This window comes from Phodopus roborovskii, unplaced genomic scaffold, assembly GCF_943737965.1.
Source record: "Phodopus roborovskii unplaced genomic scaffold, PHOROB, whole genome shotgun sequence".
Lineage (NCBI taxonomy): Eukaryota > Metazoa > Chordata > Mammalia > Rodentia > Cricetidae > Phodopus > Phodopus roborovskii.
This window is the reverse complement of record NW_026125518.1, coordinates 1-25,208: the sequence shown is the minus strand read 5'-3', so window position 1 is coordinate 25,208 and position 25,208 is coordinate 1. Positions and strand designations below refer to the sequence as shown.

The following is a 25,208-nucleotide window of genomic DNA, read 5'->3' as shown; positions in this document are numbered from 1 at the left end:
GCATGAGCTATTTTACTAAAAATAAAAAAAAAACCATTAAATCTGACTATAACCTCATTAGAAGTTTTAATTTCATGTTGGATTCCAGCCATCCATTCTCAAAATAGTCTTTTTTGTCTGTCTTTATGCTTTGCTACATTTTAATATCTTATTAACAAATAAATCAGTTAAATAACATATCTGTGTTCTGATAATCTGTAAACATTAAAAGGGATTATATAGTCTGTTGAAAATAATATTCTCAGGATGATTACTGAGCCCCATTATAACATTTTATTTCTAAGTATATTTGATGTAGTCCAAGAATTGCTTTTTCAGAAGGTTATAATTGCTTCACTAAAATTGTGTATTTTCTCAAAATTTCTTTTTTTAAACTGATGCACTTAAGGTTGCTGTAAACTTACAAAAATATAATGAATATCTTATGTTTGTTCTCTTTAACTCTTATACACAGAAACATTTTACTTATTTTTGGAAATACAACTTCATTTCCTGTTTTACAAGAGTAGTGGTTTGATATTTAGATTTTATCAATAATATTGAAAATACTTAATATCACACACACACACACATCTAGTTGTTGACATTTCTCTAAATTTTTCTTAGTTTCTGTCATAGTTTGATTGTAATTGGCCCCCATGAGCACATGAGGAGTGGCACTAGTAAGATGTGTGGCTTTCTTGGAGTGGGTATGGTTGTTGGAGGAAGTGCGTCATTGAGGTTTCCTATGCTCAAAATACTACCCAGTGTTTTTTCATGTTTCTGGCAAGATGCAGGGCTATCAGCTCTGGCACCACATCTGACTACATGCCACCATGTTCCCCACCATGATATGATGATAATGGTCTGAGCCTCTGAAATATAAGTGAGCCACCCTCGATTAAATGCTTCCCTTTATAGGAATCTCTGTGGTCTGGTATATCTTCACAGCAATTTCTTTCCTCTATATTTAACAAGAGAATATATAATTTCTACATTTTATTCATAGTTCACTGGAAGTTTGCAACCTCATGTACCTGTGATTCTTCTTAAACTTACCAATTAGCAGTGAATTTTAATTAGATTAAAATTGCAATTATGATATGTTACTCATCTGCAATAAATATATTTTAATATCAAGAATATAGTTTGAATTTTTATTGTGTTTCTTATGAAGTAAGCAACATTCTATTGTGTATTTATATGTTTTAAATGTTTAGAGACATAAGATAATTTCTTTCTATGATGTTCTGTGAAAGGAGAGCTGCTTTTCCTTTTCTCCACAGAATGTAAACTTAGCCCATTCAGAGAGAAACAATGGAAGTAGGCACAAGCTTGATAAAAATCTGTTAGATATAACTTTCAAGAAAACATGGTTTAATGACATGTTCTAGCAAATCATGTTGTGTCATTTGCTCTGTACCTTTAATATCTCGGTAACAATTAGTTGTTTTAAAATTATTCATTCGTGAATGTGTATGAACAGAAGTAACACTACCCTCCTTTCAAACACATACACACTTGAGTAGTAATATGTCCTAAAGGTCTGTCTGTCCTAGAGTGATTGTGCTCATGTATGAAAACAAGAAAAAGTACCCATAATATAACAACATAGTGAAATAAATGAGAACATATGGAAACACAGTTGTGGGTTTCTTGATTGGGCCATACAACACAACATAATAATTGTGAAATAAAACTTGGTACTATATCAAAAACACAGAACTAAAGCTTATATTCAGTGGCTCTACCTCTTTATCTTTTAACATTATCTTCACTGCAAATTTAGTATTTAATGAACTATTATGTGGATTCATTGCACAGAAAAATAACTTTAGGAGATATGAATAGAATAAATGCATACCGCTGTCACAAAACCAGTGGATCATGTAGGGTTGAGGTCACAGTTCTTTTCCACTTTTCTATAGAGTAATGCATGGTAATTCTACCAAGATATGAAATAAAAGAAAAGACATAGAATTTTATCAGGATGGATTTCCTTCAGTCATTAGAAATCTTCCCTTGACAAAAGGAATTTTACTCTTAAGAAAAAGTTTTTAAGAAAGTAGAAATTCTGTAAAGCCTTTAAATTCATCATTGGTGAAACCTTTCCTGCATTTTATTTAGTTTTCCATATGTATGTTTTGTTCTGAATTACTTGAGAATACTTTATGATATAATACAAATTACAAATATTTCTTAGTAAATATGAATAACTTTTAGAATGAACATCTTTGTGCAGTCAATGATTTTATGTTTCTCGAGACAATCAACCTCACCTACAGCATGGTCAGAAGCAGGAAATTAGCATTACATAGTATCAGAGTAGTTTATTAAGTTATTGCTATCATCTCTAGAGATTTGCAATTCAAGATTTGTGAAACACTTACTGTTCTGTTCCATGGCTTCCTTTAACTAAAACATTTCTTCAGTTTCTTCTTTGGTGTCTCATAATTATGTTAACTTTGAAGTGTTTAGATATTTCATGAAAAGTCCACTGTGTTGGAGAGTGTACTCTTTCTCTAATTCATCAGATTCAGATGACTCACATTTCGTAGCATTGCTACAGAAATCCTATTGTTGGGAATATGATATATCCAATGCACCATCTTTCAATCCTACTCATGACAGTTTTGATCAGGTTAAAGTGGCCTGTGAATTGTTAGAATATTTGCTTCTATGGCTTGGAAATATTTATTTGAAGCTACATACATTCTTTTTATTTAATCCTCACCAATTTAACCCAATGGGTTTGTTATTAATTTGTGATCCTTTCTTCAAACACAAAGTATAAATAAATATTTGTTTAGTTTCAGGAAAGTTAAAGGACTGGCTTCCAAATAAACTTGCTAAAAAGCCCTTCTTTTCCTTAGAATGCACAGATCTGCAAACAATGACAAACAATCATATGTTAAGTATGAACTTTAACAAATATTAGAACAGTCAGTGAGGTGCAGTGAGATAAATCTCAGGGAAATAAGACTTTTGGAGGAGAAACCGCAAGGAAACTTTGCCTGCAATAGACAGCTCACAAGACGAGAGTGATAGGGGCAAAAATAAATAGGAGCAGAAAATGCTATAAATTCTTAAAGGGTAGAATGAGCTTTCCCTATAATGAAGAGTCATGGCATGCCTCTGACAAAGAGGAGTCAGAACATATTGCACAAGAATTGGGGGATGGAGAGGAATCATGTGGAGGGTTAGGAAGGAAAACAAACAAGTAGCATATGTTTGTGACTCTATTGTAGAAAGGTTGGGTGCCATTTGTGATAAGGTAAGACTCATTCATCTGGAAGGTTACACTTTTTCTCACATAAAGTATACTTGTTGTTTAAAGGGTGTTAGTAACCCCCCTTTCTTCATCCTAATTATGTATCTTACAGCTTCAGGGTAGATCTAAGCCAAGGGCTTGACACTGTAAGAAACCATGATCTACCTTCTTTTCCTGCAAGAATCTCTGGGAATATAATTCAGAATCTACCTATCTCTGAATGAAAGGAAGGAAACATGTCCCTATCACTAGGGCTTACATGTCCAGGATATAAGGAAGCATGGGCTTATTACAAGAATCAAAGAGATGTGTTCTTTCCCTAGATTAAGATGGTTTATGACTTTCTAGAACAACAGGTAGTTTGGGAAAAAGAATCTAATTTCATCTTGAATATTTCTAGCTTTAGTTTGAATAAGGAATACAAGTTTCCAATACTTTTGTTCTTCAAATCTCTGTAACTTTCCAATGAAGACTAGAGGAGAGAAATTGTGGTAAGTATGGGATGACTGCAGAGTTAGAGAAACATCAGAGGTATAGGAAGGGTCAACTCTGCTTCTCTGGAGAAACTATTTCTGAATTATTCTAGATAGTTATGAGGATATAAGGAGACATGACTATCAGAGCCAAGATAGATAGAGAAACATTACATTATTAAGACTAAAGTCAGAGATTGCTCACTTTTTTCTTGGGGAAAAATATATGGATATACTGATATCTTATTACCAATCAATATATTCATGTATTTATATAACTTATCATGTAAATGCTTTATAAATTTCTATATAACTTTCACAAACTTTTTATAACAAGCAGTTGTTTAATTATGGCATAGCTCCAGTATTCAGAATCTTAAATGATCATGGCAATGTGATTCACACACATGATGATTTTGAACTTTCCCTTTTTAGAGCTTGAATTGTCTAAGGATCTAAGAAAAGACCAACTGCTAGAGATTCCAGGTATAGCTACTGCCTTTTTAACTTCCAAAATCTCTTGAGCTTCTTGTCTCCTTCATTTTGGAAGCATGAGTAAAGAAACCCAAAACTGGCAGGCAGTTTTCTCAGGTTGTTTCCTCCTTAGTATTTGAATTAGCATGTTTCTTACAACAGTCTTTGCAATAAAGGTATGTGTGTGGAAAAACTCAACTGTTAAGCAAAGGCATGAAATTAGTCATATAGATGTAGCAGAATGGTCTTGCCCAATATTTTGCTCAACGACTTTTTTATTGTCCCATAGTCAGTCTTTTAGCCTCTTCATTCTTCCAGTATAACTGATCAAGCCTTATGCTCTCTAATAGGTAAAACTCTTTTGCACTCCACCCAAGAGCCAAGACAATTGTTTTGGAAATCATCACTAAAATGATAAATTATATGAACATGAATTTATCTATGGTGATTGTTTTGCAAGAGAATTTCTATAATAAATTTGTTTCATTTGATTATAAAAATGTATACTAGGTTCACATAACTTAATCTAATGATTCTAGATGATTATTTCAACATATGATTAACATAAAATTGTTACTTTAATATGAATGTGATGATTAGTTTTGTCAAGCTGGTACAAAGCTAGACATATCTGGGGAGAGTAAATCTCAATTGTAAAATTCACTTTATAAAATTATCCTGTGTTATATTGTACTATGGTAGTTTGAATGTAATTGCCCCCATATGCTCATTAGGAGTGGCACTATTAGGAAGTGTGGCTTTATTTGAGAAGGTATGGTCTTGTTGGAGGAAGTGTATCACTGTGGGGGTAGGTTTTGAGGTCTTCTTTACTCAAGCTTCACTTAATATGATGTTCAGTGCATGCACTCTTGCCTTTGGGTCAAGAAATAGGTCCCTCTCCAATCTTAGCTCTTTTTTCCATCACCATATCTTGCAGCATGTCATCATTTCCTGCCATGATGATAATGAACTAATGCTCTGAGAGTGTAAGCCAAGCAATTAAATATTTTACTTTATAAGAGGTGCCTTGTTCATGGTGTCTTTTCAAGCAACATAAATCCTAAATCAGAGGTTGGTACTGTTGTATTACTCATAGAATCTTGACCATGAAAAAAAAAAAAAAAGCCTGAACATGGACTATAGACCTTGGGATTGGGATTATGGATTGGAGAAGCAGTTGAGAGTTCTTTCTGTCTGCCTGTAGCTCTGTCTCTGTTTCTCTTTGGCTCCTTCTCTCTTTCCTTCCCCTTATTTTCTTTTCTCTCCCTCAAGAAAAACTTTCCATATAAGCCAAAAAAAGAAAGAAAGGAAGACAGAAGCACTGCTTAACAGATCATACAAGTATACTAGTAGGAACAGGAAAAACAATGGTGTTGAGAATTATTTGAATTGTGGAATATGGCTCAAAGCTTTTCAGAAGAGAAGAATTTTAGTATGTTTTCCTATAGATCTGTCTTGTGATATATTGTTGAGAAAGTGGCTGTTTCTTCCCTTTATCTGTAGTGTCTGCACGGGGTTAAAGTGAAGAGCTCTCTATTAATTCCATTGGCAGAGGAAATCTCAAAATAGCATTGTATAGACTCACTTTTGTGGTTACCAGTGCTCATATCTACAAATATTTTAGACAGAGCAAAGGATCACTAGCCTATAATTCAGACCGCCAGAGAAACTAGAATACAAGGAGGATTCTAAGAGATTCATATAAGATCCCTCATGGGAGGGGAAAGGAACAAGATTTAGTGAGGATATTGGCTATGGGGGGAGCAGTGAGTGGAGAGGGAGCTAAGAGAAAGAGAAGGGGAACAGAGGAAAGCTTTTGGAACTAGGAAGATGAGTCAAGGGAGGAATAGAAAAGGAGAGAGAGAGAGAGAATAAAAATGGGAGCCATTATAGGTTTGAAGAAAAAACTGACTCTAGAGAAATGTCCAGAGTCCTGCAAGACTGACCCCAACTAACAATCTGAGCAACAGTGGAAAGACTGCCATAAATGCCCATTTCTGTTAATGAAATTGATGACTAACTTATCCACCATCATGGAGCTCTCATCTGGTAGCTGATGGAAACAGAAGCAGACAACCACAACTAAACACAGGCCAAATTTTATACAGATGCAGAGAGGGAGGACAAGTCCAGGCTACAGAAACATGTAGACAGCTGACCTGAACCAGGAGGAGCTAATGGGCTCCCCCAGACTGAAAGCTGGTAATCCAGAATTGGACTGACTCAGACCCCCTGTACATGGGTCTCAGAAGGCCTGGGCAGTATAAGGGATCTCATGCTGTGGAACTTGGATATATCCCTGGTGCACAAAAGTACTTCGGGAGCATGTTCTCCATGGAGGGATACTCCCTTAACCTAGAGGCATGAGGGAGGGTATAGTCTCTACTCCAAATTACTTGACAGATTTAGATGACCCCTCCTGGAAAGTATAATGCTACATGTAGAGGGGTGGGGGGATGAAAGGGGAAGGTTGTCATGGGGCATGGGAGGGTGGGAGACAGGGGAAGAGGAAGGGAGAATAAGAGGGAGTGAGAGGGTATTGCGGTTAAATAAGGATCAGGATAAAGAAAAGGCCAAATAGATGTTTATTCAGGGAGAAATAACTTACAACCTAGACAGATGAACACCACCAAGTTCCACCAGATGCTCTCCTGTCCAAGTCCCACCAGCAAGAGAGCATTCCCTGGCTCTTCCTCAGCCCTCCTTCCACAGGTCACTTCCGCCCATGGCTCCAACCCCCAATGGGCATGGTCAGTGCCACAGAAGGAGACAAAGTAAATATCTCACTACAATTCCCCTTTTAGTCTAAAGAAAAGATTTAGGCTTGATACAAAACTATATACAAAACAGTGAATAACAAGTGTGCTCTAAGAAAAGGAAAATTGAGAACAAAATGACCTACATATCTAGTCCTAGGGTGAAGGCATAACAGAGTTTACAATAGAGTTGTCCTAAGCTAGAAAATGTAAGTCTAGTGCCTAATATATCTAACTACGAAGAGAGAATAATAGTTGTGATAGTTTAATCTTCAACCTCATCAAGACCTGAGAAGGAAAATAACGATACTAGGGTAGACAGGAAGTGTGGATGGGCAACTTCCAAAAGGTGCAGCAAGGACAAAAACAGCAAGCTACCTGGACAGTCACCCTAGGTCTCACAGCAATGTTGGTACACCCAGTTTTGGCTAAGGCCTAGAGAACTTGACAGACCACAACAACAACAGGGAGGTAGAATGGCTGTCTTACCCTAACTTGGCAAGGTCCAGCAGTCTTCTATATTTGTCTCCTGAAAGCACATAGGACTGCATGTCTAAATCAGTGGTCAAGGTGGGGGCAGTTCGTTGCCCAACAGGCCATTAGCTGAGGTGAGAATGAACTCCAGCAAGAGCAACAACAGTGTCCAACATATTTTCGGGAAAGTGCACGGTGCTGTCAGGAGCAACAGTGTCTCATGTTAACGGAGTACTAATATTAAAATATTTACATGCTATGTTCTGCATGTCTATGAAATGATTGAAGATTAAGCGTCTATATCTGACTAATCTCATAGGTACAGGAAACATGAGAGAAGATAATCTGTAATACTCAGGAACTTAGCTAAAAAACTGATTGAAACTTCCCTGAGTAAAGCAGGAACAAATACTTAAACAATATAACTATGTACATATACATACATATAAATCCCTAAAATAGAGGTAAAGTAGAAATGTCAAGACAAGAGGGAGAACTATAAAGGGCAGCATGATAAATATCCCAAATTGTATCAATATACAAAATGTCTTGAATACAAGAAAATTATACATATATAGAATATGGCAAGAATAAATGTGCATAAATTGTATCAATATACACAATGTTTTGAACATAAGTAAAAGTATACATACATAGAATATGGTAAAATTAATGTGCATAAAACATCATAAGTGAAAAGATTTCACACAATATAACAAAATATGAACTTAATTTTTCATAGCTTTCCACATATAAGAATATATAACAATATAAGCTGTAAAATACTAACATCTCACTCTTACTCAAGAAAATTCACAAGAAAATAGGCTAATCTACCTATATCCCATCTAAACCATACCTTTCCCAACCATACCCTCTTCCTGTCTAAAAGATAAACCCGAGTGTAAGCATCACCTTCCATATGCAACCCTAAATAACTAAAACCAACCCAAAGAAGATGACTATTATCCCAAAATTCCAAGGGCAGGAAAAGGGGGTGTCATTATCTTAAGGTTACTTCCTGCTAAAATGGGATGATGATTGCTCCATGGGATCCTTTAGAAAGAAAATTTTTAGCAACCAAATTTCTCAACAGAACTGGCTGTGACATGTAGCTAGGCACTGTGTAGCAGGAAATGCTTGACTTTAGTTCTATTTGAAACTCTGGCCAGGGTGTAATAAGAAGGTGCACCATTACAGCTAACTAGTCATGAGTTGTCTCAAGCAAATCAGTCTCAAACCGGATTTAGAGTGATGATTTTACTCCAGATGCATCAGGTTGAGTCAAGTGGGAACGATGATGTGGGACCCTTTCTTCTTTCTGGAGAGTTCAAAGATTGCTGTTAGGAATCGTTATTATTCCTTGTGGAAAACTTAAACATCAATATTAAAGTAAAATTTTCAAATTTTAAGGTATGCATAAGGGAAAGGCAAAAATAAGCATTAAAATGTATGTGAGAAAATTAGGATTTCAGAGAGAAAATTGCGTATAAGAAATGAGTCCCCAGATTTTGTTTTCTTCTGCCTTACACCAATTGGCTTCTTGAGTTAAGGCAGAAACCATGAATTTAATCTTAACAACATGTTTGAATTTAGAGACGGAAAGCCGAATCCAGCTCCAAAGCCAGCATTGGTTTACTTGAATTGGGACTTCAGGAATACTAGATAGTAGAGAGAAATAGATTTCTGTATAGAAATAGTTTACTAGAATTAAATATATTTACCATATATCAGATTCTTCTCAACTACTGCTTGTCCAGTAGGATTGTGAGGTATACCAGTTATGTGCTTTATGTTATAATACTCAAACAACTCTTTCAATTTGCTGGAGACATATGCTGGAGCATTGTCAGTTTTTATTTGTGCAGGTATGCCCATAATCACCTCTAATAGGTGTGTGATAACAGAATAACAGAATCAGCCTTTCAGAGCCCAGAGCAGTGGCCCATTGAAACCCTGAAAATGTATCTATAGTATGAAGTACATATTTTAATTTTCTAAATTCTCCAAAATGAAACACATCCATTTGCCATATTTCATTCCTATTTATACCTTTAGGGTTACTGTCTGGTGGTAAAGGAGTTTTGTTATAGAATGAGCAAGTAGGACATTTCCTTACTATTTCCTTGGCTTATTGCCAAGTGATAGAAAAATCCTTTTTTAAACCTTTGCTGTTTACATGGTGTTTCATATGAAACTCTGAGGCTTCTAGCACACTTCCTAGCAATAAACGATCATTTTCGTCATTGCCTTGTGCTAGAGGACCTGGCAGTCCTGTATGGGATCTGATGTGTGTTTTATATATAGGATGAGTCCTCTTTCTGATAGTATCTTGTAACTGTATAAACAATGAAGTTAATTCTCTATTGTCAGGAATAAATTCTGCAGTCTCAATGTGTAAGACGAGTCTCTCTCCATATTAAGAGTCAGTAACTATATTGAAGGGTTATGTAAAATCCAAAAGTACCACGAGAATGTGTAAGGTGTAGGTTTTTTTGCCTGCTGTCTGGTCTTGTCCCGCCGCCGCGCCAGTCCCAATTAACACAATGAGACTCGTATTTGATATTATACTGTTGGCCAGTTACTACTTTCTTATCAGCTAGCTTTGTCTTATCTGCTGATCTATGTATTTCTCTTACCTGGGAGCCGGCCGGCATAATGCTTTCTCCAGACTCTCCATCTTTGCTCTCCTTTCTACTTCCTATTTCCTCCTTGTCTCCTAGTCCCTCCTATCTTCCTGTCCTATTGGCCAACAGTGTTTTATTCATTAACTAGTATGAGAAACATATACAGAATGACATTTCCCATCTTTTCTGTCTAAATAAAAGAAGGGTTTTAACATAGCAAAATATAGTCATCAAATAAGAATCACAGTTAACAAAATTTAGTCCATTAACATTTAGAAAGATTAAAAGAAACTATTCTATCATCTATCCTATATTTGTGAGTCTAAAGTCCTATATATAATTTATCTTTAATCCTAACTAAGGAAAACTGTAACTATCTGTCTTCAACTCCTTTAAAGACTACAAAAGGATAGTATATAAACTCTAGAAATGACAGAGACAACTTATTGCCTGGTTAGTCAACCGAAGTTCTTCTGTAATCTTCCATAGGCCATAGTGTGTCTAGTAGTAGACTCTTCAGCAAAGCAGGAAACTTTAAACTGTTTTCTTGTATTGGCAGTTTGTCAGTCACTTTTCTCTGCATCCCCGTAGACTGTCTGGCAGACTCTTCCATGAAGCAGGAACTCTGTAGCAATGTCTATCTTGAATCAGCTGTCACTTCTCTGTGGGTCCTGCATGTCCAGTTTATGCATCACAAAGTCAAACAGTCCAGACAAGAGCAGTATCTTGTCCAAATGGCTAGTCTTGCCATATTGGAAGCAAACTCTATAACGAGTTTCTTCAATGTCCATCTTTATCTTCCTTTCTGACTTAGGTTGTGTTGCCAGGAGCATTTATGTCTCACTGTCAAGAAAAACCCTAAACCATTTTAAATGCCATATTCTGTAGGTCTTTGAAAGGTTTGAAGAATGCCTATCTATCTGAAATACATCTCTGTGAATCTTGAAAAACCTAACTAACTTAACTCTAAGCTTTGACTATCATAGGTAACTACCTATAATCTGTACTGCATTATACATTACATTTCTAAATGAGTTATATAAACACAATAACTAAACAAGAGGAGAAATATACATATCACAAAATTGACCTTAAATTGTATCAATAAATGAAAATCCATTCCAAAACAAAGTATTCATATCTATACCAAATCTCCTTTTTACCTTTAAAAGATATTGGTTGTGGTCATTAACCATTTATAACCAAGTCCGTTTAAATGAAAACAAACATTTATAAACGATATTTGGGAATTTGGGTGTTGTTTTTTCCAAACTACTTCCTGCTGGTAAAGGGTGCTGTATTGGGGGAATCCTAATAAGACGCAGAAATCCTGGTTGTAGTCTGTGAGGCTGCTTTGTCCAAGCTGTTTTGAATGTTGGATCACCAGCGACTCTGTTTTAGGGGGCCTGGCTTGATCAAACCACATTAGTCTGGAAGGAATCCACAGCTTTTTATTTTCTGTGGAAACAAAAATAGAAATCCTTTTCCCCAGTAACTTGTCCTTGAACTTAAATTTTTGAGTCAAAGAATTTTTAAAATATATAATTTGAATTAATTTAGTAGCTTTTGTTTTAACAGTTGTTTGTTTATTCAGCAGTCAAACAATACAAAGACAATATAATACAGTACAGTATCCAGATTCTCTCCATCTGTGGCTTTTTTATTATTTTATTTCTTTTTTATTTTTTTGAGACAGGGTTTCTCTGCGTATCTCTTATCTGTCCTAGAATTTACTCTACATACTGGGTTTACTTTGAAATCACAAGATCTGCTTGCCTCTATCTCTCAAGTGCTGGGATTAAAGGCATGTGCCACCACACCCAGTTCCTCTTTGTCTTTATAAAACCATTTTATTCCTTTTCTCTCCCAAACCTACATATATTTTAGAACATACTGTAAACCTTTAGAGGTTTTTCTTAATATGAATCTGTCTTTATTGTAAATCTTTATCTTTTTCTGGCCATGAGTCTTTATCTGTTAAACAACAACATTGTAAAATGAAAGTCTTTGTTGTTTCTGCCGCGGTTATCAAAGATGACGGCGGGTATATTTACCGCCATCAATGAAAGCTGTGGTCACTGCCCTGGTCAATGCTGCCATCCAGCAGGAATGCTGCCAGCTTGGAGATGTGGTCACCCATATCTTCTGATCTATATATTTCTCTTACCGGGGAGCCAGCCAGTCTGCTTTTCCAGACTCTCCATCTTGGCTCTCCTTTCTACTTCCTATTTCCTCCTTGTCTCCTAGTCCCTCCTACCTTCCTTTCCCTATTGGCCAACAGTGTTTTATTTATTAACTAGTATGAGAAACATATACAGAATGACATCTCCCATCAAGAATGGCATACAATTCTGACTTTTGTACAGAATTGTAAGGGCTTTGAACCACTTTTCTAATTTTTCCTGATTTATATCCTGCCTAACCTGAATTGTTTGCATCAGTGTAGAATGTATGAACTCCAGAAATAGGTGTTTTTCTTACAATACGTGGAAGGATCCAAATGGTTTTCTTTATGGATTTGATTCTCTTAGTTTTGGGATAATTGTTGCTAATCATTCCCAAAAAATTACTGCATGCTCTCTGCCAATATTCATTATCTTTCCATAAGGAAGAAATTTCCTCATTAGTTAAATGTACTATAATTTCTGCTGGGTCCCTTTCTGTTAGCTGACGAAGTCTTAATTTACCTTTTATAATAAAGTCAGAGATACTTTCTATATATTTTTTTAGTTTTTTATTACATTTATGTGGTAGGAATATCAATTCCAATATGTTATCTTCTCTCTGCATCAAAATCCCTGAAGGATATTCTCTAGATGGTAATATAATCAGAATACAGTCTAGGTTTGGATCCACACGGTCCACATGTGCTTCTACTATCCTCTTTTCTACCCATTCTAATTCCTTTTCAGCTTCAGCTGATAGTATTCGTGGACTATTCAAGTCCTTGTCTCTTTTTAGGGCCATTTTCAAGTTTTTCAAACCATGCCCTTCTACTCCAATAATGGTTTGCAGTTGAGAAATGTCACCTAGTAATTTTTGAAAATCATTAAGAGTCTGGTAGCGATCTCTCCTGATCTGTACTTTTTCTGATCTAATTTTCTGTAGACCTATTTTATATCCTAAGTAGTTGATAGACTCTCCTTTTTGTATTTTTTTTCAGGTGCAATTTGTAATCCCCAGCGAGGTAAAACTTCCTTTACTTTCTCAAACATTTTTTCTAATAATTCTCCTTTAGAGTCAGCTAACAATATATCATCCATGTAAAGATAGATTATGGATTGTGGAAACTGTTTACAAATTTTTTCTAGCGGTTTTTGTACAAAATATTGGCACAGGGTGGGGCTATTTAGCATTCCCTGTGGCAAAACCTTCCATTGAAATCTCTTCACCGGTTGAGAATTATTGTAATTAGGTACCATGAAGGCAAATTTCTCTTTATCTTGTTCTTGTAATGGTATAGTGAAGAAGCAATCCTTTAAATCAATAACTATAATAGGCCATTCCTTGGGTATCAAAGAAGGCAAGGGCATTCCAGGCTGTAGAGAGCCTATTGGCTGGATAACTTTATTGATGGCTCTCAGGTATGTAAGCATTCTCCATTTACCAGATTTCTTTTTGATAATGAATACAGGAGAATTCCAAGGGCTGGTTGATTCCTCGATAGGTCCATTATTTAGTTGTTCCCTGAACCAGGATTTCTAAAGCTTCTAACTTCTCAGAGGTCATAGGCCATTGTCTTACCCAGACAGGTTCCTCTGTTAGCCATTTTAAAGGTAGGGCTTTTGGTTCCTCTGTTTGTTCAGCACTTGTATTCTGTTTTTGTACAGTCTGGGTATTTGGTATCTGTCTTGTATAGTACTTTATAATATTTTTTCCACAATCATGAGGTCGTTTATGGTTCCTATCTAATACTGGAGGAATGTTAATCTGTGTATTCCATTGCTGTAATAGATCACTACCCCATAAATTTATCACTACATCAGCCACATATGGTCTCAAACTTCCTCTCTGTCCTTCTGGTCCTATACATTCAATCCATCTCATGCTCTGTTTTACCTGAGACAGGGTCCCAATCCCTAAGAATTGAACATTTACCTCATGCAGGGGCCATCTTCGAGGCCAAGATTTATTAGTATGATAGTTACATCCACCCCTGTGTCCAGTATCCAGTCAAACAGTCTGTTATTCATCTTAACTATCAATCTAGGCCTTTGACTATTTATAGATGTTTGCCAAAATATATGTTTTTTTATTTCCTTCTGTCATGTTTGATTCAACTTCCATCACTAGTTTGTCATCCAGAGGGTATGAGTTTTTATTATAGGCACAGAATTTTCTAATTGTCCTGTGAGAGATTGTCTTCCACTGTGACTGGGAATGTTCGTACCACCTGTGACGTGGGGGCCTTCGAGAGGCCCCCCCAAGGAGTTTCCCAATGGTAAAGGGTTTCCTCGCTTGTCTCTGGTCGATCTACACTCATTTGTCCAGTGTCTGCCTTTGCCACACCTTTTATATAAACCAGGAGGCTGAGGCAGGCGTTCTGTTTGATTCATTCCTGGGAGCGTTATTTTCTAGGGAAGCTTTGCCTACTATTTCCTTTTAGATGTCCTGTCTTACCACAGTTATAACATCTGACATGTTGATATCTCTTCCAACCTTTGGAGATGGCTTCTCCTACCCAAGCTTCTAAGTCACCATAGTTAAGAACTCTGTTATTTTGATGTCTTCTCAAACCTTTAGATATGGCTTCTCCTACCCATGGTTCAGTCTTATCAGCATTATACTCAATGTTGGCTGTATATAGGACCCATTCATCCAAGGGTGCTGATTGCATTTTTAAAGGCCAAACACCTGTTTGCATCGAGGATTCACATTCTCATAAGCTAAAGATTCTGTGACTCTTCTCCTAGAATCTATGTCTGCTACTTCTAATTGTACTGCCCTAGATAATCTTTCTAGAAACACACTAAAGTGTTCTCTAGGTCCTTGCCTTATCTTGGTATAGGATTCTATCCTCTCTCCTAATTCATGAAACTTATCCCAAGCATTCAGAGCTGCTGTACTGTATAGAGACAAGATATGTTCATCATAGGCAGCTTGGGTTTCTGGGTAAGCATAAAGACCCACACCAAGAATTTTATCTTGAGGAGTTTTATAACCTTTCTTTAAGCCCTGAAGTTCAAGAGCTTTTGCTTCCTGTCTCCATAAAGCCCTCCATTCTAATTGAGAGGAGCTGATATTAATTGATCCAATCCTTAGGGGTTACGTTGTTATTCCTTGCCCAGGATTCTACTAATTGCTTCACATATGGTGAGTGCATGCCATAAGAGACTACCACTTCCTTTATACCTTTTAAATCTTTCATATGTATTGGTTCCCACTGATATGCAACGCCACATTTTGGGTGTTTATTCGTTGCTGGTTTTTCATTAATAGGTAAAGGGAAAGCTCCCCTGACCCTAATTGGTGTGGAAAATTTTAAGTCTTTTCCATGCCCTGTTACCTGTAGTTCTTCTTCTGATGTTTTTAATATTCTCATCCTTAGATATTATCTGAATGGCATGTAAACTGCCTTCCAGAAACAATGTTCTATCTACTAGCTTGCCATTATTCTCAGACATGGAAGAGATTCTATCATCTAGTCTTTCTATCTGATGTTCCAGTTTTTTAAACTTATTAGTAGCTCTGAGCAGGAACGAGCTGTTTCTGCTAGCGTGTTAGCATTGCATTGTTTCTGTTCTGGTTATTGAGGCATCCGACATGGAACAAATTCTGTTTTCTACTTGGTCATTTTTATGTTCCACGGTTTGTATTCTACCTGTCAGCTCTCCAATGCCATCTTCAATATTCTGAACTTTTTTTCTAAGCATTCTATGCTTTGAATTCTATCATTTTCAATGTTTTAAATCCTTGTTCCTAAGTCTCCTATGATTTGTACAAGTTCCTTATTGTTTGCTATAATCTCAAATCATTTCTTTAAGAATATCATGTTAATGATGAAACCCATTGCTATTACAAAATAAAAGTACATATTGGTCCAGTCATAATTTTCTACTGCTAAAATTCCTTCTATATATGAAGTAAAATAATTCCTAAAGTCCTGCATTGTAAAATAATCTGCCATAGGTATGGAACAATTGATCTCAGATATTATATCAGCTTAAATTGCAAAGGATGTTATGATTAACTTAGGTGTAATTCTGCTGTCCTGGAACTTTGATGCTTTTAGTTGTAGATCTCAGCTTGTGGTAGTTACGCCTGGAGGTGTACCACCATATAGCGTCCAGCCGCAGATGATCCTTCTGATCCCGGTCCATATAGAATAGCTCTTAACAAACTATGGCAGGTGAAATTTTGTTAGACAAATGAGTAAAGGAGCCTTGTGGAATTGCTGGGACCGCGGGGCTAACCGCAGGAAATGCACAAGCGGGGCAGGCGCCAGTGGCTCTGTCCGAATGCAAAGTGCGTAAACAGTGAGTGCATTCTCAGGCCTGCTGTGGAGGCAAAGGAGTTATAAGGCATAGGCAAATGTCCCAAAGCTGTGGTGAGTCCTCCTGGTTAGGCAAGGGACCCTGCCCATTGGGGATGGTGGGGTGTAGGGAGCCGTCCCTATATTCTCCATTACAAGATGGCACTGGCATCCGGCTGACAGTTGGCATAAATAAGCCTGTGCGTGCGTGCAAGGGGATTTCTCCCGCGCCTCTCCCGTGGCGTCATTCGGCCTGATGAGCGAGCAACCAGTCAGGGAGTGACACGTCCTAAGCGAGGCTGAGTTTCTATATAAGGGTGTGGGTTTTGCTCTCGGGGTCTTCGCTCTACAGTTTGTGTAAGCTTATGCTCTGCCTCTCAAGAAGCATTAAAGCTATTATCGCAGAGATCCTATCTGTGTGCCGTATCGTTCTTGCTGGCGAGACGGTAGCGTGGGACAACTGGTGCCGAAACCCGGGAACTCGACCAATCCATCGTCAGCACCATCGAAGACCCCCAGCTTTCGAGTTGGGAGGATTCAGAACTGTGAGGAGGTAAGTTCAGTAAGGTATGACTGATCCTCATAACATCTTTGCTTTAGTATCGCTTTCATTCTCTTTCTGTTGATCCTCTTTTGTTACCATCGGGGCCGCTGCTAAGGAGATTTCTGTACTTAAGTCGGACGTAGATAAGCTACGGTACACTGCGCCTCTTAAGTCTTTTTAAATAAAAAGCGAGGAGCTCCAGATCCACTTTTGGTTTCGCGTGGTGCCAACGCTTGTAAGACGGACGTAGATAAGCCGCGGGCGTCCGTTGCACAGCCATGGGCTCTTCCCATTCCACTGTTACAGCACTGCAATCAATCCTTACACAGCGGGATCTGAGGCTATCTCACCGACTCCTACAGCGATTTGTCAAGGATGTAGACAGTGTAGCTCCCTGGTTCGCGCGGTCTTGGGCTCTCTCTCATTGGCCTCATGGAGGGAAGTTAGGAAGGAATCTTGAGGCGTGCTCGGGCCAATGGAGAACTTGGGCCCTGGCGTTATGGCCATCTGGACAATGATAGAAAATTGTTTAGAGGATGAGGATTGTAAGTCTGCTATTGCGGAGGGACAAGGGATTTTAACCGAGTTTCAGGATAGTCTATCAGAAGCTGAACAAAGCGAGAGGATGGGTGCGTGCAAAAAGGAAACTAAAAGTGAAAAGGACCCTCTGGAAAAGATAGTCAGGAGGAGAAACCAAGAAATCCCATGGGAGGTCTAAAAAGAAAGACCTAAAGAAAAGGGAGAGCTCAAGTGGCCTCTATCCTAAGTTATATCTGGAGGCCCCAGGTATTGAAGGCCCCTCTGAGTCCGAAGAGTCTGATGTCTTGGACATGGAAGAGGAGGCGGACTTGGAGGAAGAGGCCGCCAGATATGAAGGGGAAAGGTACCATCCCGATAATGATTTTGGCTTTCCTATTACTATTAAGAAAGGGGACGAAGCCTTCTGCTTTATTGCCTTCTGCTCCTCCACCTCCATATGAGCTTGATAACCGAGGGACCCGGGATCCCGTAGAGAGGCTTCTCCTTAATCCCGTCAGGGGTCAGGAAGGCTGGCTGCCTTACACCTCACATTTCAGTTTTCGAGAATGCGGACAGAGGGAGAGTGGCCGCCCCAGTGGATTATAATCAAATAAAGGAATTGGCGGAGTCAGTCAGAAAATATGGAGTTACAGCAAATTTTACCATAGTTCAACTAGAAAGATTGGCCCTTATCATTTGACTCCAGCAGATTGGGAGACGATTGCAAAAGCAGCTTTGGTCAGCATGGGCCAATATATGGAATGGAGGGCCCTCTGGCATGAGGCGGCCCAAACACAGGCAAGAGCTAATGCTGCTGCAATAACTCTGATCAGCAAGCCTGGACTTTTGAATTACTCACTGGGCAGGGCCCTCATGTTAATAATCAAATGAATTATCATTGGGGAGCTTATGCACAAATTTCAGCTACAGCCATTAAGGCCTGGAAGTCACTCTCCCGTAAAGGGAGGGTAGTGGTCAGCTTACTAAGATCAAGCAGGGCCCCCGGGAAACTTTCTCAGACTTTGTAGCCAGGATGACAGAAGCAGCAGAACGCATTTTCGGGGATACTGAACAAGTCATGCCCTGGTAGAACAATTGATTTTTTGAACAAGCTACCCAAGAATGCTGCACCGCTATAGCACCTCGAAAAAATAAGGGGCTACAGGATTGGCTCAGGGTATGTAGGGAGATAGGGGGGCCTCTGGGCAATACAGGTTTAGTGGCGACAATTATCCAGGCGCAAAGGCAGAACAAAAAACCTCCCGGTAAGACATGTTTTGGATGTGGAAAACCAGGGCACATAAAAAGGACTGTAAAATGCCAACGCCCTAGGGGCGAGCCTCTGCACCCGATGTGGCAAGCCTACCATCGGCGTGAGCAATGCAGATCTGTTAGAGACATTAAAGGAGACTCCTCCTCCCTCCCGACAGAGGCTCCGACCCTTGGAGGTGTCAAAATCGGAGCAGATGGGCCCCTGGTCCCGGGCCCTCGAAGATATGGGAACCGATTTGTCAAATCTCTAGAAGGGAACCAGGAGAGCGGCCAAGCAGACCCATCAGAATGGACCTGCGTGCCGCCTCCTCAATCTTACTAATGCCCCAAACGGGTATTCAGCCCATGCCTTTAGAATCAATTATTCTGCCTTCAGGCACTATGGGATTGATCCTTGGGCGAGGCTCCCTTATAGCACAGGGGCTCATAGTACATCCAGGAATTGTGGATGATGCCCACACCCCCGAGATACAGGCACTATGCTCAAGCCCTACTGGGGTTTTCTCCCATCAGTCAGGGAGACAGGATTGCACAATTACTGCTCCTACCTCATGATAACCAACATGGGCCCATTGATGGTGTCCCAAAACAAATGGGATCCTCAGGAACAGACTCTGCCTATTTGGTCATGTCTTTAAATAGTAGGCCAAAAACTACACTTTGGATAAATGAAAGAAATTTGAAGGCGTTTTGGACACGGGGGCTGATAAGAGCATTATCTCCACCTACTGGTGGCCGAAAACATGGCCAATGGTGGAATCGTCACACTCTTTACAGGGTCTTGGCTGTAAGTCCTGCCCCACTATCAGTGCCGCCCCCCCTTAGCTGGAGAACCCGGGAGGGTCAAAAAGGGCAATTTACTCCTTATGTATTACCGATGCCTGTGAATCTATGGGGACGAGATGTCATGCAAGACATGGGACTGATGCTGACAAGCAAATATTTACCACAGACTCAGGGGATCATGGGCAAGATGTGATATCGGCAGGGCAATGGTTTTGGGCCGCTATGAACAGGGGCGCCTTGAGCCCGTTGCTCCCTAACTCCCAATAGAAATAGACAGGGTCTGGGTTTTCCTAGGTGCCACTGAGGCAGCACGACCCATACCTTGGAAAACGGAGGATCCGGTATGGGTTCCTCAGTGGCCGCTTACCCCCAAAAATTACAAGCAGTGAATCAGCTTATAGAGGAGCAATTAAAATTAGGCCATATTGAGGCCTCCACCTCACCATGGAATACTCCAATTTTTGTAATAAAAAGAAATCTGGAAAATGGCGCTTGCTTCATGATTTACGCGCTATTAATGAGCAAATGCAGCTTTTTGCCCCATACAACGCGGTCTACCGGTGCTTACCACACTTCCCAAATTTTGGCACTATTGATTGTGGATATTAAGGATTGTTTTTTTTCCATACCTTTACATGAGCATGACAGACCCAGATTTGCCTTTACTTTACCATCATGCTGAACCGGACAAGAGGTTTCAGTGGAAGGTCTTACCACAAGGCATGGCAAACAGTCCAACCATCTGTCAGCTGTATGAGTATGAAGCCTTGGCCCCAGTTAAAAGACAATTCCCTTCTCTGATGCTGTTGCATTATATGGATGACATCTTGCTATGTCATAAAGATTTTGATCTTTTAAAACTGGCATATCCTGTATTGTTGCAAGCATTGGAGAAGAGAGGCCTATATATAGCCACAGATAAAGTACAAATCTCGGATACTGGACATTTTTTAGGCTCCAAGATCTTTCCAGATAAGATTGTGCCGCAGAGATTAGAAATCAGAAAGGATTATCTACATACTCTAATGATTTTCAAAAGTTATTGGGGGACATAAATTGGCTCAGACCTTTTCTAAAAATTCCCTCCGCCGAGCTTAAGCCTTTGTTTTGATGTGTTGGAGGGAGATAGCCACATTGCATCCCCAAGAGAATTGACTCCCGCCGCAAGACAGGCTTTACTAAAGGTGGAAGCAGCCATACAGATGGCTCAATTGTCACGCATAGAGGAAAATAAACCGATTACTCTATGCATGTTCAGGACAAAAGGGCTTCCGACCACAGTATTATGGCAACAAGGTCCTTTATTATGGATACACCCTAATGCTTCTCCCATGAAAGTTATTGATTGGTACCCCGACACGGTGGCCCAACTGGCCATGAGAGGATTAAAGGCCTCCCTCATGCACTCGGCATTGAACCTAATTTGCTGATTGTACCCTATAATGCTATACAGGTTGCCACCCTTGCCGCTACTTCAAATGATTGGGCTATTTTGGTCACAACCTTTGTTGGAAAGATAGACAATCATTATCCTAAACATCCACTTTTACAATTTTCCCTTAACCAGCCTATGATTTTCCAAAAATTACCTCAAGTCATCCGTATTAAAAATGGACTGGTGGTGTATACTGATGAGTCTAAGACAGGATTGGGAGCTTTGTGTGGTGGAGGGCAAAATATACTCCAAACAATTTCAGGAAACATCGCCCCTCAAGTGGTGGAATGCATGGTAGTTTTGGTAGTACGCATGGGTTTCAGGGTCATGAACATTGTGTCAGATTCATCTTATGTAGTTAACGCTGTAAAATTGTTAGAAACTGGCTGGCATTATAAAAATGACCAGCAAGGTTGCAATCATTTTTCTGGACATCCAAAATTGTCTGCTTGCTAGAGGGCAGCCCTTCTTTATTACTCACATAGGGCACATTCCGGGCTACCAGGACCCATGGCCTTAGGGTACAACTAGATTAGTTGCCATGGTTCTAGCCTCGCCACTAGAGGGCTGCCAGAATTTCACAAGAATTTTCATGTGACTTCTGAAACCCTGCGACGCCTATTTTTCCATCACTAGGAAGGAGGCTCGTGAGATTGTTCTCAGTTGTCAACATTGTTGTCAGCTTCTGCCTGCACCCCATTTTGGAATTAATCCTCGAGGCATTCAGCCCTTACAGGTTTGGCAGATGGATGTGACCCATGTCTCATCCTTTGGAAAGTTACAATATGTGCATGTATCAATAGACACCTGCTCTGGCGTTCTCCATGCCACACCACTCACTGGGGAGAAAACCTCCCACGTGATTCAACACTGTCTTGAGGCATGGAGTGCCTGTGGTAAGCCTAAATGTTTAAAAACTGACAATGGGCATGCCCCCCTATACTTCTCAAAATTCAGAGAGTTTTGTGTTCACAAATGCAAGTCACAATATCACGGGCTTGCCATATAATCCTCAAGGACAAGGCATTATTGAGCGTGCACATCGCACACTCAAATCATATCTCCTTAGCAAAAGGGGAATAATGATGGGTTTGCCCCCCGTGCCACGGTGGCTATAGCAATGGCACTTTTCACCATGAATTTTTTAAACATGGATGAACATGGTCGGTCTGCAGCAGAGCGACATTGCTCAGACCCATGTCGACCTAAGGAACTGGTAAAATGGAAAGATGTGTTAACCAATGAATGGAAAGGCCCCGGATCCTATTCTAATAAGATCCAGGGAGCTGTTTGTGTTTTCCCACAGAATGAAGAAAATCCTTTCTGGGTCCCAGAAAGACTCACTCGGATGGTCCTGGAGCAGAAAGATGTGGAGACCCGAGGACAAGAAAAGGGAGCCCACTGCTCCCCCTGATGTCACTGATGATACTCAGCATCCCAGCTGTCCAAGGGGGAGCCTCGTTGGGGAATCATGTGAACGTTCCCACTTCCATTACCGGTGATGTATAATGCTCAGGTCTTTCCCCCGATTCTTTGCCACCAATAGGGGAGCTGGGTCTAGCCTTTGCCTAAGGACAGTTTAGGAGGGCTCTGGATAAACAGACTTCAGCCAATACTCAAATTCAGGGGGGCTTGATGTTGGTGAACCAACGTATAGATTTAGTATGGACTGTGAGCAGAAGCTCCCTGGTTTATGTGTCACCTCCATTCAATATGAAAATTTTACCAAAGCAGCTAATTTGTCTAAGAGTCTTTCTCAGTTCATGTTACAGAATTGGACCGCAGAATTTGAACAGACCCTCCGAGTGAGGACCGCTATTATCCAGATTAATTCCACCCGCCTCGATCTGTCCCTGACGGAGGGCCTATCATCTTGGATTGCCTCGGCTGTTTCCTATTTTAAGAAATGGGTGGGGTGGGGTTATTCTTTGCAGCCATCTGCTGTGGTCTGCTGTTGCTTCTTTGGCTGGTTTGCAAAACTCAGGAACCAGGCAAAAAGAGATAAGGTGGTTATCGCCCAGGCACCCGCCGCACTTGATAGTGGAACGTCAGCTGATGTTTGGCTGTCTATGCTTAAGCATTAGGCCGCCCGGCGGATAGCTCTTGCACACCTGGAGCCTAGGCTCATTGCACAGGGTAGAGTGTCTGGCTTGAGCAGCCCATGAGGGATGTTGAGCAAGGCATCACACAGAGAGTTGCTCAATAGGCAGGCCTCTCTGGGAGGCACGTTGTCCTGCATAAGGGTTGCCTGCCCTAGTTCCCCTTTCCCAGAAAAAAACAGCAGAGGACAGGTCGAGAGTGCCTCGGGTCAAGCTAACAGCCTGATGGCGACTCTTGTACACGGTCTTAATGTTTATTTGGGAAGGTACGACCCCTCTGCCTCTATCCCCTCAACAAATGGGTGACCTATTTGCTTGTGAAAATATAAAGCCTTATCATTAAATAAGAAAAAGAGGGGAGATGTAGGGAGCCGTCCCTACATTCTCCATATAAGATGGCACTGGCATCCGGCTGACAGTTGGCATAAATAAGCCTGTGCGTGCGTGCAAGGGGATTTTCTCCCGCGCTCTCTCCATTTGGCGTCATTCGGCCTGATGAGGGAGCAACCAGTCAGGAGTGACACGTCCTAAGCGAGGCTGAGTTTCCTATATAAGGGTGTGGGTTTTTGCTCTGGGTCTTCGCTCCACAGTTTGTGTAAGCTATGCTCTGCCTCTCAAGAATCATTAAAGCTATTATCGCAGTGGATCCTATCTGTGTGCCGTGTCGTTCTTGCTGGCGAGACGGTAGCGCGGGACAGTGGGGGAAGGAGTGACATCTGCCGCCTGGGTGAAACCCAGGGTCCCTGAAAATCCCTAATCCCTATTCTGACACCAGATATTTCTATTAAATAAGGATCAGGATAAACAAATAGGCCGAATAGATGTTTATTCAGGGAGGAAATAACTTACAACCTAGACAGATGAACACCACCAAGTTCCATGAGATGCTCTCCGTCTGAGTACCACCAGCAAGAGAGCATTCTGAGGCCCTTCCTCAGCCCCTCATTCCATAGGTCACTTGCCCATGGCTCCACCCCCCCAATGGCCCAATGGGCGTGGTCAGTGCCACAGAAGGGGTCAAAGTAAATATCTCACTATAAGGGAAAGTGGGATTGATATTAAAATAAAATTTAAAAAAAGAAGAAGAAAGGGGTTATGGAATTTGTCTTAATGACTAAGGAACGCCACTGAAGCTATGGTCTTTGTCAACACTTTTCCTGAATGGAGGCCTTGAGGGGCAATATCATGAGCTATGAAATTAAAATTGCTTGAAGCTATGATGTTGCGGGCTAGATTGTTTTGGAGACCATGAGATGTTGGAATTACCAGAGCCATAGGACTCTTCCTGAGGAGAACTGTGGACAAGGAGGTGGAACCATCCCAAGAGAAAGAATGTTTCAGTCAACAAAGCCAAGGAGTTAGAAGTCCTCTTCGATCCTCAGATATAGAGATGTAGAGTTTGGAGTTTACCCATCTGGTTTTCAGTCTTGTATTTTTGTCCAGTATTTCTTCAATATATATCCGGATTATCTCCCCTTTGGAGATAATAATGTATATTCTGTGCCATTATATGTTTGGAGTACATGATATGTGTTTTATTTTGATTTCATAAGGATTACAGTCAGAGACTTAATGAATCTCAGAAGAGACTTAGAACTTTAGGAACTTTAAAATATTGTTTAGACTGTAATAGACTGTAGAGACTTTTGAAGTCAGACTAACTGCATTTTACAATATGATATTGTTACAAGCTTATGGGGGCCAGGGAGTAGAATGTAGTACTTGGAATGTAATTAACCTCATAAGCTTCGGGTTATAGTACTATTGGGAAGTGTGGCTTTGTTGTAGTAGGTTGGCCTTGTTGAGTGAGTATGTCACTAAGAGTATGGATTTTCAGGTCTCATATATGCTCAAGTCAGGCCCACTGTCTCAAAACAATTCCTGTTGCCTGTGGGCCAAGATGCAAGACCTCTCAGCTTCTTCTCCAGCACCCTGTCTGCTTTCATTCCTCTTTGTCTCTCCATGGTGATGTGGATGAACTTCTGAAAATGTGACACACACCAATTAAATGTTTTCCTTTGTAAGCA

At 40.0% G+C, this 25,208-nt stretch overlaps 1 pseudogene; it reads left to right on the top strand.

The window, feature by feature from the left end:
• The window catches only part of LOC127216121 (endogenous retrovirus group K member 5 Gag polyprotein-like), an 81,095-nt pseudogene extending 61,912 nt beyond the window's left edge, over positions 1–19,183 (top strand).
• The last annotated feature ends 6,025 nt before the right edge of the window (positions 19,184–25,208 follow it).